The following is an 18,527-nucleotide window of genomic DNA, read 5'->3' on the forward strand; positions in this document are numbered from 1 at the left end:
ATTACTGGAAAGCCTAACTTCAAAAGGTCATATCTCACTCATCAGAACTCGAAACATAGCAAACTCGGTGGCATTGGAAAGATAGCTCAAAGATATTTCGTGTTGTATATTTTATCACACCTAATTAATTTTGTGTTAGGAGCTCTATTCGTTTGAATTTTATCTAAAACTCATACTTAGCTTAACTTGCAAAATTTCAGATTTTGCTATTTCCAATTTAATTCTTTTTGGATTTCAAGGTGTTAAATATAGTGAACTGACCTTGATACTTAAGAAATTTTTTATTCCTTCGTAAAATCTCACTAACTACGGAGAATGACTCATGTCTTAGCTCAAAAAAATTTTGGGGTGTTAGAATATACTAATATGTTACGTTTAAAAACAATGAATTTTCATGACACTATGATTTGTCTAGCATTGAAGAAAATATTGCAAATAGTGATAATTCTTTCATGGAAATGGATTGTAGTACTCTTGTTGATTCATCTCTTTATGGAATTATCCTAAATAAGGTTGAATTATATATATAGGTGTAGTTGTCACGACCTGGGACTAGACCCTAGTCGAAATCAGCATTGTTGACCTCTCAGAGGTTGCAGACAAGCCTATATACGTCATCATTACATCGTATCAGTTAATTTTAGCGGAAAATTTAAAAATTTTGTTTGCATTGGAGTATACATAGACTTCATAGTAAGAATTGCATTATATCACGTCAGTTCACAATAGCCATCTAATAATAAGATATTGAAATGAAGGAAATATTTCATAATTGCATAAATATAAGTTTCCAAAATGGCACCAATATGACGTCTGAAAAATAAGTACGAAAGAAACGCTAGTGGAACACCCTCCACTAGCTCATGCCTACGTCAAAGCTGGAATATAAGAGATAAGAATCCTCGAATGCATGATGGACTACAAAGTCTGGATGAATGTTCCAAGTCCGGATAGCTTAAGCGTAGTCTCGTAAGCTTTAGCATCCACCTGCACCTGCACCTAAAAGTAAAAGATTGTATGGGCTTAGTACACACTTGTACTAAGTATGGGTGTATGCAAGTACACACCAAGGACATGCATGATTAAGAAGAGCTTTCTCCTAACGATATGAGTTATGGAAAGCCAAGTCAGTTGGACTTGTAAAATCGGATTAGGAAAGTCATGCTATGAGAGTAACATGAATCATCATTCTTTTCATAATGCACACAGCACATAACACACATTATTTAGCACATACTTATGTCATATATCATTCATTTGTATGTCATGAGACTTGGAATCACGGACTTAACATTAGGACTTCCCAGATGAGGGCTCAACATATGGGACCTCAATTAGAGAGTCTTCTTTAGCAAACACAGAGTCTGCTTCATTGATTCATACGTAATTTTCATTTTTCTCATTAATTTATATATCTAGGATGTTATTTAGGACTCTCTTCGGGTTAATTGTGCAATGACCAAGAAGGACCTAGTTTCATTACTTGATTCTAGTTCACCTCTTCATTATCCTATCCAAACACCTTTGGTATCATTTATTTCATAGTGTGCATTTCATGGGACTGGCCTCATTCTTTCTTTGGGAACTTTAAATTTATCCAACATAGATCATGTGAGATCCATGAAATCCAGTGTATACCCCACACCGAAAATAGATGGAATCACCAGCCAAAGTGAAACCAAAACATGCTAACGTATATAGGGAATTGAACTCTGCTAGATCCCTATGTTGGATGCATAGGTTCAAAGACTAGGATATATAAGGAGACTCATACCCGCCTAAATGGACAGTCTCATCTCATGAGATTTATACGAACCCCTACCTTCCTGAAAGAAGGAATCGCGACTCATAGCTAGCATATCGGTGCTCTGTATAAAGTTCCATTACATTCATCTCACACATCATAGAAGTTGTCTTCTAGCATGAGGGCATCATTATTCATTAGATGATTTCTCATCTCATCTTTAGTATTAAGTGTATATTGATCTCAATACTTTTATTAGAGTGTTTCTTAGAGACTGGTCTCTTTATTAGTTTTGCACTCTCATAGGTGAGTACGGTTTTTGGTAACACTTATTAGGGTCATTTGAGATTGATATCGTCTTTCATATTAGCCTCTTATCATGTTATCATCACATTCATTAACTTTACCATATTAGATCTTCGTATTTACTCACCTTATTACGTGAATGTTCATCTCATCATATGCCATTGCACTTGTCCGTTTAGTGTATTTCACACTCTTACTTAACCCTCTTGGGATTACATCATTTCATCATATACATCTTAGGTTCACTTACTTTTGAACGTACGCTGGACTTATGAACCCATACGTACAATCCATGAGGCTTCATTCATAATTCATCTAAGTGACTTATAACCCAAGATTATATGGTACAAGACTTATGCATCTTGTAAATATGCCAAGGTCTAAATTTTAATTCCCATAGGCAGCAGTCATTAAATATTTAATCACGTTAGACTTATGTATCAATATGGAATTGGGAAAGGGAACCCGATTTCGAATCCCTTGAGCAACACTTAGTCACATATTGAATATGTTCTGGCTTACATTTTTGGCTTGGGGACCCGAGGTCGATCCCCAATGCCCACACTTCTCTTTTTTTTCTTTTCTTTCCTCTCTATTTTCGTTTAAGATCAAGAGGATGTGGGCTCGATCCCCCACAACCTCATTTTATTTTTCTTTAATTTATCCTACTTCTCTGACCTATCTGAAGGGTTGTTGGTTCGATCCCCCACACTCCCCATTTTATTTTATTTCCCTTTTTCTTTAGTTTCTTCACCCAGCCTTACCCTATTTCAAATCCCTTTAACCTCACATTAAATATTAAATTTTTCAGCAGCCTACATATAGTGAGGTCTCGAGTTCAATCCTTAATGACCTCACATATTTAAAAATGATTTTTAAATCTCTAATTCCTCAAGCTACATAGCTGAACCAAATTTCCAGCAATCTAGAAATTTGGTTACATTTTCCAGTCCAATTTCTCTACATTTTATATGTTAGATTGTAGGACAATTTGAAGAGCATTTCGTACATTTTTAGGTGCATTTTTGTGGTTACATTTAGCCAAGAGTTTTCACTCAATTCAACAACATCACAACTCATATGAAGCATTTGCACATAAAACACAAGGATTCAACATGCCTTTTTCACACTTCAATTTGTGACACGAGTTACGGCCTTCACAATGCACACACATACTTTATCACATAACTTCGAAAAGACATAATTATCAGCCACACAAGTCCGAACATACACACATGAAAATAATCATCACGAAACACGTTACATCCCTAATTTCTACCAGCAAACATACCCAACCTACTACAATCGCTGGGAGCTAGTGACAAAGACATGCAATGGGGAAATATTCCTAGTTTTCGGATTAGAATTGACTGAATCTTAGGGGTCTCTTGGGAAAGGAACCAAGAGGAAGAAAACCCATACCTTTCTCGATCAACACTCTCCAAACCTGCTACAATGGACAGCCAACTCTTACGACACCAAAACCTCACCACCAAACTTCAAGTACCACCCATCAAGAACAATGTTTTTGCTTTTCATTTTTAATTTAGTTTTTCTTTTGAGTTTTAGCGTTCAAGCTCTTCAAGAGTGATGAACTTTTGATTTTTCTCTTTTAATGATAATGAAGCATGAGAATGAGAGTGGAGAATCGTGAGAATGAGAGTGGAGAGATGTTATAGTAAGCTTAGGAGTAGGAGTTTTAGGTAAGGACTTAGTCACACTAGGACTCTTTGTTATTTTACATAAAAAAATGGTGTTCTAACGCTTAAGTGACAAAACTAAAATGCCCTTAATTAAATACCAATTAATTCAACTTACATATTTCTTCCACCAAGGATCGAACCCGGGTGAAGCCCTTCTCGCGAAAATAAGTCAATTTGGGTTTACCCTACCCGAATTGTACACTCCTAAAATAATTAATTAATTAATTCAATATTAATTAGGGTAATTACAATACTACCCTTATCCTGGAAAAGACCATTTTACCCCTAGACCCTCCAAAATTAAGATTACCCCTTTCAAGTCTAATTAAAACTCATCCGAGTGAATCTCCTCAATTCGGGTGCCCTACATAGCTGGACCCAACCTTTCCTAGCTCATCTAACTCACCAAGTTGGTTGGCTTGGCTGGTGTATAGGTTCTGAGGTATTGGTTCCACGCGCATCAAGTCGTGTGAACCTGGTCTAATTTAGGCATTCTAGGTACGCTTAGGCATTACTTAACACAGTCATTTTCGGGTTTTTTGAAGTAGTTTACCACAAATATAATAAATTACAGTTGATATAAAATAAACAAAAATGTATAAAAAAATCTTTAGGTAGAGGCGCGGATATCTCACTTTCTTTAAGGAGATTCAAGCACACGATGCCATAATCTACATTGATGCAGTAGTAATACCCACGCCAGGAGCCTACACCTTCAACTTTATAGGAAAACCACGACCATTGCTAGCCTTGAGCGAACCCTTGGCCTGGCTTACTTAACTTAGCGAAAGACTTAACTCAATTATAAAGCTGAAAATATTCATATGAAAATACTTTGGATAATAGTCTTGGCTAAAATGGTACTTAAGTCTCAAAAACAATATATGTATATCAGTAAATAAAAGATACCCAAAACTAATTGTCTGACTAACTGTTTATCTATGAAGCCTCTATTACTACTAAAATAAATGTTAGGACAAACCCCACAACATTTAACAAAGGAAATATGTAAAGCAATTAAAGAGTCCAACCAAATTCAAGGAGGCTCACCACTGACTCTAAAATGCTCAAGTTGGATCAACGAGGCGCTGGATGCTGATTTTAGTTACATGTGTCTGCATCATAAGACAATACAGGACAATTGGCATTAGTACATTAAATGTATGAGTATCTGATTTAGAATACTAAACAAAAACTATTAAGCTTGAAAGGATTAAGAATGAACTTACCTTCGCTCTACTCAACTCAACTCAATAAGTAATATCTAAATATAAAGCAGTAAATACACATACAATATATATAAAGCTTCTAAAAGAGTGTAAACACTTAGTTCATTAGATATAAAGAAATTATGGATGATTTGATGATGTTTAGTTGTGCTTTAGAGTGTCGGAAACAACTAGGAATCATAGGTACATCACTTAGGAACACATACAAAAATATGGGGGAAAATGGGATCGCCAGGTGACCCTGGCCCTCTAAGTGGCGTAGGGCGACAGAGCCTGATAGACAAAAACTGTCCTAGGGGGCTTTGGCTGGTGCGGCGCGCCAGGTCTTGGCACGCATAGGCTACCGTGAGGGGCTCTGGCAGGCGTAGCGCCCCAGGTCTTGTCAAACGGGATTTTTTAATTTTCTTCTCCGATTTTCAAATGTAAACCTTCTAAACTCCCATGGATCTCACCCCTAAATACTTAGGATCACTAAAATCCTAAATACCTTATATATTATACTCGAAAAAAACCTGGAAATACGAATCAAAAAATCTAAGGTATACCACAACTCAATTAACAAGAATTCAACGCTTTTTCATCAAGAACTTCAATGTTCACCATTTAATCTACTCTAATTTCGCTGAATTAAACATATTATTGTGTGGGTGGAAGAACCCATCAAAGAAATATCTCACATACCTTAAAGCGATCACCCCTGACAAAACTCACTCAACGTTCTTGGCGAAATCGTTGTCTTATTTACTTTCTCCTTTTTCTCTTCTCTTTTCTCCCAAAACATAAGCATATTAAATCTTCTAAAACTTGACTTAAGTCTTAATTTTACCCCTAATAAACCCTTTAAAAAATTATGAAATAGTACAGTGAAAAAACTACTATACCCTTATTGAAATCCGTATTGGATTTTCCTCAATCCTATGGCCCAACTTCCAATTGACATATCTCCCTCATACGAAACGAATTTGCACAAACTCAATGACGTTCGAAATATATTTTAAAGGGATTTCCAACCATATAAAGAATTTTCCCTAACTCATCTTGAGGTAGAAGTCATGCTCATTTGAAAATGACTAAAAAACATACTTTTACACTTAGGAAATTTTCTAGATTTCTCCTATTCTTTCAAAAAATAACTATTATTAATTTCTTTTAATAATCCTAGCTATTTCAGCTTACGAGATGTTACAATATATCCCAACATTATCAGTTTGTACGATCAATGAAGGATCACCGAAGAACTTCTTCAACATAGACATATGGAAGACCAGATAAACCGCTTCTAACTCTTGGGGTAACTCTAACTCATATGTTACATTGCCAACCCTTTTGGAGATTCTATAAGAGACAATATTCCGGGGACTAAGTTCCCCTTCTTACAAAACCTCATAACCCCCTTCATGGGTGAAACTTTCAGATACACTCAATCGTCCACCTCAAACTCTAACAGCCTTCTCCTAACATCTTGTTAGGACTTTTGGAAACTATGTGTCATCTTCAACTTCTATTGAATAAATTTTACTTTCTCCATGGATTGATGAACTAAATATGGTCCTACTAACCCTGCTTCAGGAACTTCGAACCACCCAATATGATATTTGCATCTTCTCCCATAAAGATCCTCATATGGAGCCATTTGGATGCTCGAATGGTAATTGTTGTTTTAAGCAAACTCAATGAGATCTATGTGATCATCCCAATTCCCTTTGAAGTCGATCACACAAGATCTCAACATATCTTCTAAGGACTGTAAAGTACACTTTGCTTATCCATCTATTTGAGGATGAAAAGCAGTGCTCAAGTTTACATTCAAACCCAAACCTTTCTGGAAAGATTTCCAAAATTGTGCAGTAAATTGTGCACCTCTATTCAAATAATGGAGACTGGAACTCTATGAAGTCTCACCACCTCTTGAACTTACAACTTAGCATAATCCTCGGTCGAATAGGTAGTCTTTACCGGCAAGGAATCGACTGATTTTCCAATTCTATCGACAATCACCTAAATAGAATCATACTACCTCCGAAATCTTGGTAACCTTGTGACAAAGTCCATATTAATCATCTCCCACTTCCACTTTAGAAGTTCTATAGCCTAAGCCAATACTTCAGGTCTTTGTTGTTCTGCACATGTTTTCAATTCAGGCAATAAGAAACAAACTCATCAATATCTTTCTTCATGCCTTCCCACCCTCTATCAAATTATGGTACATCTTGATGGATCTCAAATGAATGGAATACCTAGAGCTATGAGCCTCCTCCAGGATCCTTTCTTTGAGTCCATCCACCCCTGGTACACAGAATCTACATTGGTACGTCAGAACACAATCTCCCCCTTGTTCAAAAGTCAATACTCTTTGCTTATGAACATTCACCTTTACTCAAGCAAGATGAGGTTTTTTCTTGTTTCTCTTTCACCTCTGACACAAGTGATGATTAAGCCCCATTAGTCACCACTATCCCTCCTTCTACGGAATCCATAAGCCTTACTCCCAGGCGTGCGATTATGTAGACATATTTAGCTAAATCCCTCTTTTATTCTTGAGAATGGGTGGTACTCTCCATAGATAAACTTCTTAAGAAATTAGCAACTACATTAGCCTTACCTAGTTGGTAAAGAATACTCATGTCATAATTCTTAAGTAATTTTAACCACCTCATTTTCCTGAGATTAGCTTCTTCTGAGTGAACACATATTTGAGGCTCTTATGATCATTGAATATGTCAACATGAACACCATACAAGTAGTGATGTCATATCTTCAAAGTAAACACCAATGCAGTCAATTCAAAGTCATAAGTCGGATAATTCTTCTTATGAACCTTCAACTATCTGGAGGCATAAGTTATCACCTTGCCATTCTACATTAATACATATCCCAAACCAACTCTTGTTGCATCACAGTACACCACAAAACCTTGAGTATCCTTATATAAGGTCAAAACACCAGAGGTAGATAATCATTTTTTCAATTCTTGAAAGCTTTTCTCACAAGCTTCAGACCATTGAAACTTGATTGTCTTCTGATTTAGCTTGGTAAAATGAGATGAGATATATGAAAAATCTTTGACAAATCTCTTATAATAGCCAGCCAAACCCAAGAATCTCCTTATATCTGTTGGAGACGTGGGTCTAGTCCAACTCTGAATTGTCTCTATCTTTTGGGTATCAACTCTAAACCCATCATCGGAAACGATGTGGAGCAAGAATACCACAGACTTAAGACAAAACTCATACTTGGAGAACTTGGCATATAGCTCCTTGTCCTTCAAAATCTGCAGAACAATCCTAAGGTGACTAGCATGATCTTCTTCATTCCTTGAATAAATCAGTATGTCATCAATGAAGACGATGACAAACAGATCTAAATAGGGTCTTAAAACTATTCATAAGGTCCATGAATGTTTTAGGCGCATTGGTCAAACCAAAGGACATAACCAAAACTCATAATGCCCATATCTTATTATAAAAGTTGTCTTTGGGAATGTCACATTCCCTAACTTTCAACTGATGGTAGCTTGATCTGAGATTAATTTTCAGTAAGCAAGAAGCACCCAGAATATGTTCGAAAAGATCATATATCCTTGGAAGAGGATACTTATTCTTGATGGTAACCTTAATCAATTGGCAGTAGTCTATACACATCCTAAGGGAATCATCCTTTTTTCTCACAAATAAGATTGGAGAACCCCAAGGTGAGACACTTGGTCGGATAAAACCTTTATCTAACAAATCTTTCAATTGTTCTTTAGCTCTTTTAATTGTGCTGGTTCCATTCTTTATGGCGGAATAGATATAGGATGAGTATCTAGGATGATGTCTATGACAAAATCTATCTCTATTTCAAGAAGGATTCCAGGTAGATTATCAAGAAAAACTTTTGGAAACTCTTTCACTATAGAAACTTACTGAAGGGATGGTACCTCAGCACTTGAGTCATTAACTCAAACTATGTGATAGATACACCCCTTTGAAACTAACTTTCTTGCCTTAAGGTACGAAATGAAACGACCCTTAGACACTGTTGAACTTCTACTCCACTCTATGACTGGATCATTAGGAATCTGGAACTTGACAACTCGAGTTCTACAATCTATTGATGCATAACAGGCATGAAGAAAGTCCATACCCAAAATGACATCAAAATCGACCATGTCTAACTCTATTAGATCAGTCATGGTCATTGATGGATATTGGACAATCACGATAGACTCTTTCCGCTAGAATAGACTCCCCAACAGGTGTAGAAACACAGAAGGGTTCACAAATTTTTTCAGGAAGGATCTCAAACTAATTTGCAACATAGAGAGTTACAAAAGAAAAACTTGCTCTTGGGTCTAACAAAGCATAAACATAAAAAGTAAAGACTTTGATCATACCCATAAAAACATCAGGAGAGTTCTCTTACTCTTGCCGGCTAGTGATTGCATAGAGATAGTTTGCTCCTCCACCATTACTAGAGGTGGATCCTCTAGGTGCAGCCCTGTCTGGTGGAGCAACTGATGAAGATTGGACTCTATTGCCCAGATTTTCACCTTCCTGCTTATTCCTGGGACACTCTTTCATGTAGTGCCCTTCTTGACCACATTTGAAACAACCTGACTGGCCATAATAACACTTACCAACAAGGTTTCTACCAAACCTACCACATGCCGGAGCTCAACATCTCTTTGTTCCACACTACCTTGGGACTATGTTGGTCTAGCCTTAAAGTTTTGTGAATTCTGGCCATTATACTAACCTCTGATTCTGGGAGCAGGTGCACTAGTATATGATGGTGCATGCCCTTTTTGTTTCTAAATTGTGGTCGACTTGAACCACCCTTATGTTGACTAAACTCATTATCAGTCTTAACTTTCTTGTTCTTGTACTCCTCTCTGTCCCTCAGCTTCTCCTTTTCAACTTGTTGCACATAGACCATTAACCTGGAAATGTCCATGTCCCGAATCAACATTGCAGCCCTACCTTAATGCTTGAAGCATGACCCAAGCTAGCAACAAACAAGTTCATCCTACTTCTCATATCCTTAACCATCTCCGGAGCATAGCGAGACAGTTGGGTAAACTTTAACCCATACTCTTGAACAATCAACGACCTGTTTCAAAGTAAGGAACTCCCGTACCTTTTTTGCTTCCTTCGGTTCTCTGGGGAAGAAACGTTTCAAGAAGGTTTCCTCAAAGCAAGACCAACTTGGATTTGGTGCATCATCATCTTCGTTCTCCTTTCACTGAACAAACCAAGTCCTATCCACATACTTTAGTTGATATGCGGCCAGTTCAACTCTCTCAGCATCTACCATATGCATCACATCGAATACCTTCTTGAATTCTTCCACAAAGTTTTTCGGATCCTCGGTGGTGCTTTAACTAGTGAAGATTGGAGTATTCATTCTTAGGAATTCACGAATCCTTGAGGTGTCAGCCTCTTCCTATCGATCTCTTCTATGTTGAACAACCTGGTTAGTCACCGTTTGTCTTAGCATCCGGATAGACTCAAGGAACTCTACATTGTTAACTTCCCCTTGAGGTTGCACTTCAGGTGCATTAGGTACCTCTAATTCCTCTACATTTCTTCAGGATTGAAAACCTATGACTGCTATTCGTGGAGGCATGATGATCTACAAACATGTGCAAGCACGAATTAGAGGGAAACTTTTTAGAGATAAACTCTAACACACGAAGTGAGTAAGAAAGAAGCGAGAAAGTCCTAAATGTTGTAGCCTCATAATCATAGATGTGGTGCGCTTTACATTTATGACTAAGACTCTACAGACAGGTCTTCATAGACTCCCTAGGAATCCTGAACTTTGTGCTCTGATACCAAGTTTGTCACGCCTGGAGCCAACACCTTGGACGTGGCCGCCACCCAACAACCATTGCTAGCCTTGAGTGAACACTTATTCTGCCTTACTTAACTCAGCGGAAGACTTAACTTAACTCAATTATATCTGGAAACATTCTCATGAAAGCACTTTGAATAATAATCTTGCACAAAATGGACCTTAAGTCTCAAAAACAATATACATGTATCTGTAAATAAAAAGAGACCCAAAACTGACTGTCTGACTAATTGTTTGTCTATGAAGCCTCAACTACTAAGATGAATTTTGGGACAAACCCCACAACATTCTATAAAGGAAATATGAAAAGCAATCAAAGAGTCCTCTGGAATGTAAGGAGGCTCACCACTGACTCTGAAATGTTCAAGTTGGATCAACGAGGCGCTGGATGCTAATCCTGGTTACCTGCGTCTTCATCATAAGACGATGCAGGCCAACTGGCATAAGTACATTAAATGTACGAGAATGTGAGTTGGAATGCTAAACAACAACTATTAATCTTAAAAGGATTAAGAATGAACTTACCTTGGCTTTGCTCAACTTAAGAAGTAATAACTCAATATATAGCAGTAAAGACACATGCAATATGTGTAAAGCTTGCAAAATAGTGTAACACTTAGTTCATTAGAGATAATGAAATAATAAATTCAACTTTACTTGTATACAAAAGTATATAGTTTCTGTGGGAGATTCTCTAACTGATAACCATCACTATGAGTCTAAGCGATGGTTAGACGTCTTACCTCACGTTGCAAGAAGACCGATCTATACCTTGTCATCGGTATAGAACCTGAACTACTAAGTGGATCCACTAGTTTATGCTAAAAAGCACTAAGAAATCATCTAAAAAGTATGATCATTTATCTGTCCATGTTGGATACATGGTTTATGGAGACTTGAGCTGATATGAACTCGCGTTCCCATATCGGTGCTCAATACTACCCCCAAAATACTTAGCTCATATGTATTTAAAACAAATTCTTCTCTGGTTTGAGGTAATTGCTCAGACTTAGCTTTAAAAACTCTCTTGAAAATAATAGTTCCCATTTTCTAAAACTAGCCAAAGACTTTGTGGAAGTCTAGCTCCCTTTCTTTCTCAAATTGTGAAAACATTTGCAACTCTTAGGGACTATTTAGTTCCCTTATAATTGAGAAATGAACTCACTCTTTGCTCTTTGCTTTACTTGAAACTTAACTCCTAGGGAATACTTAGTTTCCTTATAACTTTTGAGATTTAAACTCAAATCATTACTCTTTGCTCAATTTGTAGCTTGAGCCTTAAAACAAAGTCAAAATGTTTGTTTAAGACTCTTGAAAACTTTAAGAACTCGCTATGACTTGCTTCTTAATTTTTAAACATGACTCTTAACTTCTTTGAATTTGATCTTAATTTTACTTGAATTGGATTATGGATTCAACGATCATGATCTCATGTCTATGAATGATTTCACGATATTTAGATGTACTTTAGAGTGTTGGAACCAACTTGAAATTATAGGTACATCACTTAGGAACTTGTATGAAAAGATGGGGGGGATGGGATCTCTAGGTGACCCAGGCGCTCTGAAAGGCGTGGGGCGCCAGAGCCTGATGGACAGAGATTGTCCTGAGGTGATCTTGCAGGCACGACACGCCATGCCTTGTCAGACAGAGGCTGCCCTGAGGGGCTCTGGTAGGCGCGGCGCCCCAGGGCTTGTCAGACGGGATTTCTGACTTTTCTTCTCCGATTCTCAATTCTAAACTCCCATGAATATCAGTATAAACACCTATGATCACTAATATCCTGAATACCCAATAGTTTAGACTCGTAAAACATTCTGAAAACATGAATCAAACAACACAAGGTATACCACAACTCAACTAACAAGGATTCAACGGTTTTCATCAAAAACTTCAATGTTCATTATTCAGTCTACTCTAATTGTGCTGAATTAAACATATTATTGTGTGAGTGGAAGAACCCATCACAGAAATATCTCACATACCTTAAAGGGATCACTCCGATGAAACTCACTCAATGTTCTTGGCGAAATCTTAGTCTTTTCTCCTTTGTCCTTCTTCTCTTCTCTTTTTTTTTCAAGCCCTAAGCGTATTCAATCTTCTAAAAACTGAATCAATGTTTAATTTTACCCCTAAATAAATCCTCAAAACAAATTAGGAAATAGTAGGGTGAAAAGACTATTTTACCCTTACTAAAATCCGGATCGGGTTTTCCCCAATCCTACAATCCAACTTTTGATACGCATATCTCTCTCATACGAAATAAAAATTGCGGAAACTCGAATGCGTTGGAAAAATTTCTTCATGGGCTTTCTAACCATATGAAGAACTTGCCCTAAATTATCGTGAACTAGAAGTTATGGACATTTGAACATGACCAAAAATCTTACTTTTACACTTACGAAATTTTTCAGATTTCTCCTATTCTATCCAAAAATAACTATTCTTAGTCTCTTTGATTAATCTTAGATATTTTGGTTGACGAGATGTTACAGTAATACTCTTAACTTGTCCCCTCCAAGATACAACATCCCAACAATGTGTACAACTCAAGCAACTCCGAATTAGTTGACGATTCCAAAGTTCCACAAAATAACATCTTCTTTCAACATATAAACTATTTTCTTTTGTATATAGTGAATATAGTTGAAAACTTAGAATATTATTTTTTGTTTCAACTCTCTCTTTCACTACTACACTATCTCAATATAAACACAATAAAATACTACTCATATTATTCACTCTATATTTTTTTACATGTATTGTTGTTTCTACTTCTTCTTCTTCTTATCTACAACACATGGAAGACCAGTAGACCACTCTATTTATAGGTGATAAATTCTTCCTTGCAATTAATAGGAAGATAGTAGATAATAAATTTGTCAAATGAATGGCTCAAACATTATATAAGTTACAAGACTTAAAAGATAGAATAATGTGTGAAATGAAGAGTTGGTGGTTACACAAGTTACTAGCAACTAGTGACACTTTCTTCGACTATTGATGAGAGTAAAGAGCACAAATATAATGTCCACCAACAGATATAATATGATAAATAATGGAATTTTTTACCAAAATGAGTCATTATTAAAATCAATTGACTAAAATAGTACATTTTTCTGAAATTTTAGAAAAATAATGTAAACATGGTTCACAATAACATCTTAGGAATTCAATAACAAAACGGCCAAAGCTGACAGCTAACAGAAAATAAAATGTGACTGCCAATAACGTTTTAAGTTCGTTTCTGACAAGCATGTTTTATAGCTACACTCAGTGACATTTTATATTTCCTCAGTTTGTTATTTATTTATTTTTTGCTGAAGACGACACAACAAGTGAACATCAAGCAACTAATATATGACTACTAATGTTATAAATTTCATAGGTCAGATTAACAGCACACGGTGCTTAAAAAGAAACTATATTATCATTTAACTCGTGACTTGAGAAGATTCACTTAACGTGAGCCAAAGGGGCCAATTGAATAAGGTTTACTGATCCAACAAAAAATGAAAGTAGCTAATTTTAAGTCATTTTAAACGAGTAGTTTTAACTTTTATAAGTCATTTTCAACGAGTAGTTTTAACTTTTTTAAGTCACTTTAAACGAGTTATTTTAACTTTTTTTTTTATTTAAACTAGTAATTTTAACTTTTTAAAATCATTTTAAATTATTTTAAAAAAATTTAAATAAAAAGTCTTAGTAGTAAGTCTGCATTCGAGATGATGAGAAGATGTGTATGAGTTAAACAAGTTCTCTTCCAGCTGGTGAAACAAGCAAACCATGAACTATATCTTGTGCAACAGGAAAAGAAACATACAGTAATAAATACCTTGTGCACTCACTTGCTCAATCAATATCAGATACTCTTCTATTAAACTATAAACAAAAGTCATGTCCCTTGATGATGATGGCAATAGAATTCAAAAAAAGAAGACATATTTGTGCAACTTATAGTTAATGGAAAAAAATCACCAACCAATTGAAGCTAAATGGAAGGGAAGTTAAATCTCTATGGTCATGCTCCAATCTGCAATAGGAATTTGAAATTATTAACAAGCTTATCAGAAGTCTCCTAATGCATTTAGTGAATAAATGAAAGACTAAGGACAGTAAGCTGAAATTATTAACAAGCTTATCAGAAGTCTCCTAATGCATTTAGTGAATAAATGAAAGACTAAGGACAGTAAGCTTACTCGGAAGTCTTCGCCTAAAGAGACTTTATTAACTTTTGGTTTTTTTTCTTTTGCCATGCTATTTCAGATGGGAACTCCTTGGCAAGTAAAAGATTTTTCAATTATTCAATTAAAAAGAGCGCACTAATGTGTAAGATATATGTGAAGGTTTTCAACTGTAAGTAGGTTTCACGTGAATCCTATCAGCCTCTTCCACATTCGTCAAACAATTAGATCCTTCATCCCGGACCATTACACAAAATATCTAAATTCCTCCATTGATGGGCTATCACCCAGTGATATATATAGCTTTGTTAACCATCAAATGAATATGACGCGCCTGTGTAACATAAATTAATTATATGAGAAGAGTAATTCCTATACATTCAATATAAAACAGAATGACATTTCATGTCCAATGAATAAAAATAGTCCAACTTTGATAAGAAACACACTGTTTAAAATATGACATGCCAAAATGTAGATTCAGCATAGCAGGGGAATGGAAAGAAATTGTAAGCTCATGCTAGTGTAGCAAAGAACATCAAGACTACCAGAAGTAGTGGCAGCACCTCTGCCGAAGCAACTGAAAGTGAAACGGCAAAGGTATCAAATGAAAATAACACGGAAACCACAGATAAAGAAGCTAAAGAGGCAAAGGTATCGGATGAAACTGATGCTAAACAACCAACTGTTACTGAAGAGAAATCAAAGTTAAACAAGCTGCTGCTGGATATTTTTTGTTGGAGTATCTTATACTTTGGTGTTTCATATAAAAAATGCATCCCCTCAAAGTTAAACTTCAATAAATTACTTCTTGATAGCCTGTTTCTCTTGCAAGAAGCCTATAACTCCTAGTCAAAAAAGAAAATAAAATATCCTAATTTTGTAAAGTCACTAGATAATTAAGAAAAAAATGCATCTTTTGTAACATAGAATGCAAGCAAAAGCCAATCCTTATCATCTTTCTCTGCTCCTCAATATTTTCACGGTCAGTAAGTGGTTAACTTTTATAATAGGGCAATCAGTGCTCCTTATCATGAACTTAGCCGAACATAGTATTTTTTGCATATGAATATTTACAAAATTCGTACAAAAGACAATAGATTTCAATTGAACCAAGAAAACTCGCCTTAATCTATCAACTCCATTATACGATGGACAAAGTCCTTAAGGATCCAGTTAACTTTAAAGAGCAGAAATTGAAAATTATGTTTACCTAAGCTATTAGTTCTCTCAACAACAAGCCTAGGGCCAACATAGTGTTCTCCACTTTGCTTAATTTATTCCCCTTTGTATGCCTAACTCGAGTAATTACACAGTAGAATCGCATTACATAGCAATGATCAGGGAAAGAAAGCGATACAAGCATGCTAAGGTTACATTACCCCAGGCAAGTACATAAGCTTTAAAAGGCCGCCAGATGTGTCTGCCAATATTAAACCAACAATGATCCAAAACATATAACACCTAGCCTTCTCATTGACCATATCCTATGTTGCCAAATCAGACAACTGTGGTTGAAGTCGCACGTGTGCATTAAGTGCAGAGACCTACTATGTTTAAAGTCTTGAGGATGTGGAGTAAAACCAAATAATCTTTAACAAATATTCTGCCAATCCGCTATGGTCCTCTTTGGTTCATAGCCAAGTACTGGATTACCTTCCACGGATAAGTCATACAACATCTCCACGTCCTGTAAGATGATCGTAGCCTCACTCGTCTGAATGAAAGGTATGAGTCTCAAAGACGACATCTCTCAACTAGTGAAGTGATTAAACTACTGTCCACAACAGGCCAATGAAATCTATAGACACCATACAATTCAGATAATCTAATCACATCTATGACTCGTGGATGGATGAAATGTTCATTTACGAGGCCCAAAAATTTCCATCACGATTCCTTGTGTTCAAAATCATATTATCATTTCCTATCCATATATCTCGTGACCTGTGAGTGAGTTGTTCAGTTAATATAGACGGATCATCAGTTAATATAGACGGATCAAGTAGACCGGAATCCAATTGGTCTGCATTACTACTAGTGATTCCTACACACAAATGAAATGTTTTTACAATAATGAACAAAACTAACAAAGCAAATCAAACTAAAGTACATTTTATAAACTTTCCTCAAATGCTTCACGCATAAAGTTCAATCATATATCAATTAAAAATCTAATTTCTATAAAGTCGCAATCTTTGAGGAAATCGGATACCATTGCTCAATTTAACAAAAAGGGAAACGACATATTCAATAAATCTAAGATCAACTATACTAGATGAGACAAAAGTACCTCAATCACAAAAACATACTACTCTTCAAAGCTTTTTGACCATTTTTTTCAAGCAAAACAGTCAATCTCCTTCCAATTTTTGAACGTTCACAGCTACGTAAATCTTGTAATGTGCAAAATCTTCAACCGCTGAGCAAAAGAATTTCGAATCTAGTGTAGTTAGCGTGTCGATTCTGCAAGAGGCGGGTTTTTCTTTCCGGCGATGGTTGCAGGTGTCTGATGTGAATCTCCATGATTTTTTGTTCAATTTGATAAATTAAATGAGGTTTTGTTAAATACAATGGGTTTTGATCGATTCATATGAAAAAATGGATTGTATTAGAGGCACTTTCTCAATAACATATTATGTTTAAAAAGTTATTTCCTAACAACGTGTTAGTATCAAACTCTCTTCCCCTTTGAGTCCTCTTTTCTGTTATGTTTTTTTTAATAAAACAGAGTGAAAAACATTACTCTGAATCACGTTTTATAATTTTCTTAAAATTTCAATTGTTAAAAAATACCTCTTTTAACTTGTTAATTTCTTTGGGTACTCAATAAGTTTTAATTTCGATTGTCTTGTCAAGGGGTAGACATTGTTTAGTGTACCTCTAATCATTTACTTTCTAAGTATTCTTGTTAAGTTTTGCATAAAATGTTTTTGTGTTATGATGAGTGGGGATAGTTATGGCTTCATTTTAAAAGGATAGATAATCCTTTCAGTTAGTTTGGATGTAGTGGTTCGTCAAAAATTTTATGATGGTAGGAATACAACTTACAAGTATGACACGGTGTATGAGAGATTGTTTTTAATTAAAAAAAATGAGTGGGGCATATTTTTGTATTTACATTGTTATTTTTCTCTTCTATTTTTACTTATTTTTTGAATGATGAATGAGTTCTTTTTCTTTCCTACTTTGCTTCTCACACTTCTTTTTCTCAATTTCTTTCATCTAACCTTTTTTTTTCCTTTCTAATTTTTTGTTTATTTTAGATCAGTGTTTTCCAATTATGAATTTGATTTACTCAATTCTTCTTGTATTATATATCTTCCTTCATTTGATAATTAGCGTGTAGATTTTATTTTTTTTAAAAAACATAAAAAATATCTAAAGGAAAAATCTGAGAGAAAATTATAAAATGAAGACTGAAATTTTAACCTACGAGATAAACGTCTAGATAGTCAATTAACTAAGCAATGAAATTCCTAATTTTATACATATATATACGTTGGATTAATTAGTTTTTTTACTT

General features: G+C 35.5%; 1 long non-coding RNA gene across 2 annotated transcripts; it reads right to left on the reverse strand.

The window, feature by feature from the left end:
* Positions 1-747: 747 nt before the first annotated feature.
* On the reverse strand, positions 748-18,321 carry LOC104647395 (uncharacterized). Of its 2 annotated transcripts, XR_011221236.1 has the most exons (6): positions 17,295-18,321; positions 15,017-15,335; positions 11,164-14,850; positions 4,804-4,868; positions 4,389-4,528; positions 748-999 (listed from the first exon to the last, which is right to left on the reverse strand). It is a non-coding gene; the product is annotated as an uncharacterized lncRNA (long non-coding RNA). The 2 variants fall into 2 exon arrangements; XR_741499.3 differs by lacking the exon at positions 4,389-4,528 and having other exon boundaries at positions 17,295-18,320.
* Between the last annotated feature and the right edge of the window lie 206 nt (positions 18,322-18,527).

Source organism: Solanum lycopersicum, chromosome 5 (genome assembly GCF_036512215.1).
Source record: "Solanum lycopersicum chromosome 5, SLM_r2.1".
In the NCBI taxonomy this organism is placed as follows: domain Eukaryota; kingdom Viridiplantae; phylum Streptophyta; class Magnoliopsida; order Solanales; family Solanaceae; genus Solanum; species Solanum lycopersicum.